General features: G+C 34.1%; 1 protein-coding gene across 1 annotated transcript in view; it reads right to left on the bottom strand.

Moving 5' to 3' along the window:
- The window catches only part of SLC49A4 (solute carrier family 49 member 4), a 152,499-nt gene that overhangs the window by 19,230 nt on the left and 127,151 nt on the right, over positions 1–6,118 (bottom strand). The window lies entirely within an intron of this gene.

The following is a 6,118-nucleotide window of genomic DNA, read 5'->3' as shown; positions in this document are numbered from 1 at the left end:
CTTACCTGACAGGCTGGAAACAGCTTTCAATAAACTGACAATGTAGCTTGTGACTGAATGATATACAACATAGATTCTGGGGCTTTGCTGTGTGTAGTGCTTTTAGTCAACATTATTGATGACTTTTCACAGCTGACTTTAGGGGCAAAAAAAAAATCTATCACCTTCAAGGGAAAACAAATCACCCTCAAATGTCAATTTGTTAATTTTAAAATGTCTTCTCTCATGTTCCCAAATGCAGTTTTCCTCTTCCCAACAATCTCTACCTAAGAGATAAATAACGAAATGTGCTAGAGTTGGAGATATAAAAACTATACTCTCTTTGGGTAGGGAAATTAAATTTTAGTATACATTTTTATTATACCTTTAAACCACTAATAAATACAAATAATCTAATAAACATAAAAAATAAGGAATAAAATCTTACATAAAATCTATAGCATTTAACAAGTCAAATCAAACAAATTAAACCACAAACAAGCTTTAAAAAAGAGACTTTATTCTGTATTCCTCATCTGTGATGTTCCTCTAATAGGAATGTAGTTTTGGCTCCTAGGCTAATTTTATGCAGGGCAACTAAATGCCAGAATAGAAAATAACTTTTATGTGCTATTTTAAACTCCTTTTCTGCTCTAGTATTAATATGTTAAAGATCTATTTCTGGTGGGTTCCAAAATTCTCCCTTAAATAAGGAGTCCTTAATAAGGTGACTGGTAAGTGCCACCTTAGTTTCTAACTTTCATTTCAAGACCATGGAGTGGGTAAAGTCTGGAAGGTGAGTAGAGAAGAGAAGAAAGAACTGGGCCGTCTACCATCTTCCCTCTCCTTCTCCATCCTTTGTACAGAGCTCTCTTCCAGAATCTCAGTTGAGAGTGGGGCTTTGGGTGAAGTGGAGCATATAGTATTCTTATCCTAAAAACAGTTTAGCTATTTATTTGGAAAATTAAAAAAAAAATAAAGCCAAGCACCAGGAAAATATACACAAAAGCTACAATAAAGTAAATGAAACAACACAGTGGTCAGCAGCAAAACTCATGAAATACTAGAATCAATCTTCTAGATAGATCATGAAACACACTTCTTTCAAAAGAGAAATGGCTGATTTTGGCTGATTCCAGGCCTCAAATGTTACATTTCCTTTTACATAAGGTTTTTGCAAGGATTGGTTTTGATTTACTGTTTTTCTTTAATACAAGGAATATTCCAGTGGGGTTGGGAAGTATAACAGTGGAAAATAAAAAAAGGAATACCTCTCTTCTCCCTCCCCCTTTTTAAAAACCTTTGCAAACAATTATGAATAAACACTTGTGAACATCCATTTAAAATTGTATGCAGTATTTTAAGTCAGTATTCATGCAAAATTCTAAATCCTGCCTCAGTTTCTAGCAGTTATATTAAGAAACTTAACACCGCTGCTTCAGATGAATCCTGAATTCACATGGCTAAAAAAAGCAATTTATACTCAAGAATGGAAAACACAATTAGGAGTTTAAAATCAAGCTGCAGGGAGCTTCTCTCTAGATTATGGTTAGCATACTTTGTAGACCCACATTTTTGAAGTAGATATGTTATCTCACAGGTTGACAGTAGAGGTCATCTTCCAGCTAAAGGTTTTCTAACACAAAGACTTACATTTTCAATTCTCCTTTTATGGAAAGTTTTATTCCAGGCTTTCCCCGATTTAACTATATGATGAATATTTTAAAAGGTCAAACCCAGCATGTTTTCTGATTATTACCTCAAAATGGAACAACTTGTCACTTTTCACTAATACAAGAATGGGTCATTAATTAAGGTGAATTGGATCTATATTCAAAATGCTTTATTTCTGACATATAAATAAAAGTGTTGCTAATTTTATACTGTTGAAAAATACATATTCAGACTTGGTAATAAGTAAACACTAACAAAAGTAAAAATTTACTTTAGTTATTGATTTGTACATTAATCTGTTTTTAAAAAAATAATTACTTCAAAACAAGCAAAATTAAGTAAAATGAAAGTACTAGTTTTCATATATATATATATATATATATATATATATACATATATATATATATATTGTGACTTTAAGGCAATGTGTGACATTCCTAGGAATCCCAGGGGATCTGATTTAGACAGTTCAGAGGCTTTAAAACTGGAAGGATTTGCTTCAGGGATTTGCTCAAGGTCATAAAGAGTTTTGAATCCAGGTCACCCAAATCATGTGCTCATTCCAAACAAGGGAACTAAGACTGCAGATTTCTGTTCAAATACTAAGACAGTTTATCTCTCTCTGTAACAGACCTTTGAACCTTACCTTCTCCAGTCATTTCACTAAGACAGGTATTCCCTTCAGGGATGAAGATCACAAGTACCTGGATATCCTGTGCCAGCCTTGTTTATGTGCTCCCATAAATAAATCACAAGGGGTCCTACCAATATGTCAAAAGCCTTCCTCACATTCTCTAGATGGTTAAGCAAGCTCTCTGTCAGTTGGTTATTCCTCAATTTAACCATGTGTTTAGTCTTTTTCCCCTGAAGCCTTCCCTCTCCCATTTTGAGACTAGGTCTTCCTATCTTGCCCAGGCTAGCTACACATTGGCCACTCCTAAGTCTGACCCCACTGTTTAGGGGCAAGGAAAATTTGAGCTGTTCTACTTGCAGCCCCTCATTAGGCAGCCTGATGCTCCCTTGAGCTCATCATCTTGCTACTGAGCTTAGTGCCCCTCAGATCTTTCAAATTCAAGCAATCCACCAATCAGCATCTGCAGGAGTGGGGGTTACAAGAAGGGGTCGCCACATTTGGCTCCATTTTTTGTGACCATATACTTTCTTTGATGACATCCTTTATATTGCCTTCTCTTACCTAATTCTTTGTAATATGTTATAACCTACTTCTATCTATACTACATAATTCTTCACCCTGTTTCAGTTTTTCAGAAACTAATATTCCATGGCATAGCCATATAATATCACTGGAAGAATATTGGTGTTAAAAAGATGGAAATTTTGTTTCAGGAAAAAAAAAAATTAGGGATCAGTAAAAACAGTATAATTTCCCAAAGGCAATCTTTCTTCTGTTCAATTTGAAACCCACTTCACTGTTCATTCAGTCTGTCCAAAAATATATACTGGTGGTCTCTACCTCAAAGAAATCATATTAAAGGGAGAATGACCCACATGTGCAAAAATGTTTGTAGCAGCCCTTTTTGTAGAGGCAAAGAACTGGAAACTGAGTGGATGTCCATCAGTTGGATAATGACTGAATAAGTTATGGTATATGAATGTCATGTAATATTATTGTTCTATAAGAAATAATCAACAGGATGATTTCAGAGAGGCCTGGAGAGATTTACATGAACTGACACTAAGCAAACTGAACTAAGAAAACATTGTACATAGCAACAAGATTATGCAGTGATTAATTCTGATGGAAATGGCTCTTTTCAGCAATGAAGTGATTTAGATCAATTTTATTAGACTTCTGACAGAGAGAACCATCTGCACCAAGAGAGAGAATTGTGGGTTCTGAATGTGGATTACAATATAGTGTTTTCACCTTTTGTTGGTACTGTTTTTTTTGGGTTGTTGTTTTTTTTTTTTTTTTTTTTTTTTTTTTTCTTCCTGTTTTTTCTTTCTTTTACCTTTTGATCAGATTTTTCTTGTGTAGCATGATGAATATTTAAATATGTTTAGAAGAAGTGCACATATATAAAATAAATTGGATAGCTTGCTGTTTATAAGAAGGGTTGAGGGGAGGGAGAAAAATTTAGAACACAAGGTTTTGCAAAAGTGAATGTTGAAAATTATCTTTACTTGTATTTGGAAAAATAAAAACCTATTAAAAACTAAAAGAAATATATACTTGTGGACAAGCCCCATAGGTTTGACCATACATAAATCTGAACAGACATTTATTTCTTCATCTCTCAAATTTTTCCCTTGTAAGTAAATAAGCTCTTTTTAAATGATGATGAATATTATTTAAGTTCTTTAGTACTGGAGCATTTGAAAGCCCTCCCCAAACTATAAGGAAGCCCCTCTCAATTTGGACTCTTCATTGAATGTCTCTTTGTAAAACTGGCAAACACATGTGTCTTCCTATTTTATGCCTCATTTAATATTACTAATTTTGAAATGATATCCATTGATAATAAAAACTCACTCTCATATAATGCTTTAATTTTTTGTATAAGATTCTTTTCTTCCCATAACATGACAAAGCAGGTGGCACAAGTATCACTATGCTAAAGATGATAAAGAAATAGATTCAGAGAGCAAATGCCAAAGTTAGGAACAGAACCCAGATCTCCTAGCAAAGTCCAGTGGCTCTTTCCATGATATCTGCTGCCTCCTTTAAATAACTCAACTGTCCAAGTACCTGGAAAGCTCTGATTAAGGGAGCTGGGTCTGATAAAAATTATCAGAATAATATTCCAAATGAAATTTAATAGACCACAGCTTAGGGCACATGATAATACATATGCAGGGTTGTAAGGTATGGGGGGGGGGGGGAATTAATAGGCTTTATTTATCTCAGAAAATATAGCTGATTAGTTTTCTCTTATAAATCAATACTATAAGACATGGATAAATCAATATTATATGATCTATCAAAATTTCCTTATTTTCATCATAAACAAACAGGTTTAGGTTCCAATATTCATTTTAAAGTTAGGATATGTTTCTTATAAAACTGTCCTGAGCTTCCTTCTAAAGATATTTGATTCCCAATGAGTGGGAATGGCTAAATCTCCTTTTGATTAGGAATCAAAACATGAGCCAGTTTCTTAGACTATATCATGCTGCTTCTGTATATATTTCTGTAGAAGCAAAAGTATTTTTCTTGACTATTATTTACCCAAATACATTTTCCTGTTGACCAAATGATTACATTATAAACAGAAGTAATGCTGATAAATATTTAACAACCAACTATTTTTTTTGGGGGGGGAGATATATCCACAGCATACTTTTAAGTTGAATCTGCATTATAGAATTCACATTTTCTCCCTTACTTTAAATATGGACAATCAACAAAAGAAAACAAAACAATCAACCCCTGATTTGTAAGCATGCTGATTACTTAAGTTTAAAAACTTCTGGAGAAAGAAATGACAAAACACTCCAGTATCTTTGTCAAGAAAACTTACCACATGGGATCATGAAGTATTAGACATGACTTTAATGACTGAATAACCACCAAAAAAGCTCATACTAAAAATTAACAATCAGTTCTTGAGCTGGTTTGAGTTGGAACCTGCATACCTTTAATTTTAGGATTTAGTCCTAGCAAACAGCAGAAAGCTACATCACAAAGAATTCTAGAGCTGGAAAAAACCCTTGGAGATCATTTAGTCTTAGGGGTGTCAAACACTTAAGAGTGGAGCCTGAAATGGGTTAAAATTGGGAAATATTTAACAAAATAAATAAAAACACTCTATAGAATATAGAATATAGATAATGTTAATAAGAGTTTTCCAAGTCAACATGTAATCACATAGAGTTAAGAGGCCCTCCCTTTCTTTCTATCTAAGCTCACCACCACTGAGGTAGTCTAATTCCCTCACATTTTTCAAAGCAGAACCTAGATGAGAACTGATGTCTTCTGGTGTCTAATTCATTCTATAGTTCTTCCCCTGCGCTGATTCATTATAAGAAATCAGAAAAGTCAATTTCCTGGGCTCCTACACTTGATCCCTCCAAGGCCCCCCAAGAAGTTAGTAAAAGTCATGCTCTAGTGAAGGAGAAAAATAGGTTTACAATTTTAACCATAAGGTTTTCTAAAGGAAAATAAAAAATCCCCAAACTCCAGACTTGTCTTATCAGCTGCATTTCGTTACCTCTTCTACTTGTAAATCTGAATCTATACTGATTTCTTGCATCTTAATAGTTATTTCTTAACCATAATAGCTCTTCTAAAAAAGCAGATACTCCTATAAAACTGACTGCAGAGGCATCCAGTGGCATAGAGGAGAGAGGGCTGAAATTGGAAAGAGGGAGACAAGAAAGCAAATTCTGCTACTGACACTAACCTGGACAAATCATTTAACCTTTCTCACTCTCAATTTCCTCATCTGTAAAATAAGGATAGAAATGATGGGGGTGAAACCTGAAACTCTCCTGACAGGGACCC

This window comes from Sminthopsis crassicaudata, chromosome 3, assembly GCF_048593235.1.
Source record: "Sminthopsis crassicaudata isolate SCR6 chromosome 3, ASM4859323v1, whole genome shotgun sequence".
NCBI lineage: Eukaryota > Metazoa > Chordata > Mammalia > Dasyuromorphia > Dasyuridae > Sminthopsis > Sminthopsis crassicaudata.
The sequence above is the reverse complement of the archived record's forward strand: the minus strand, read 5'-3'. Positions and strand labels throughout refer to the sequence as shown.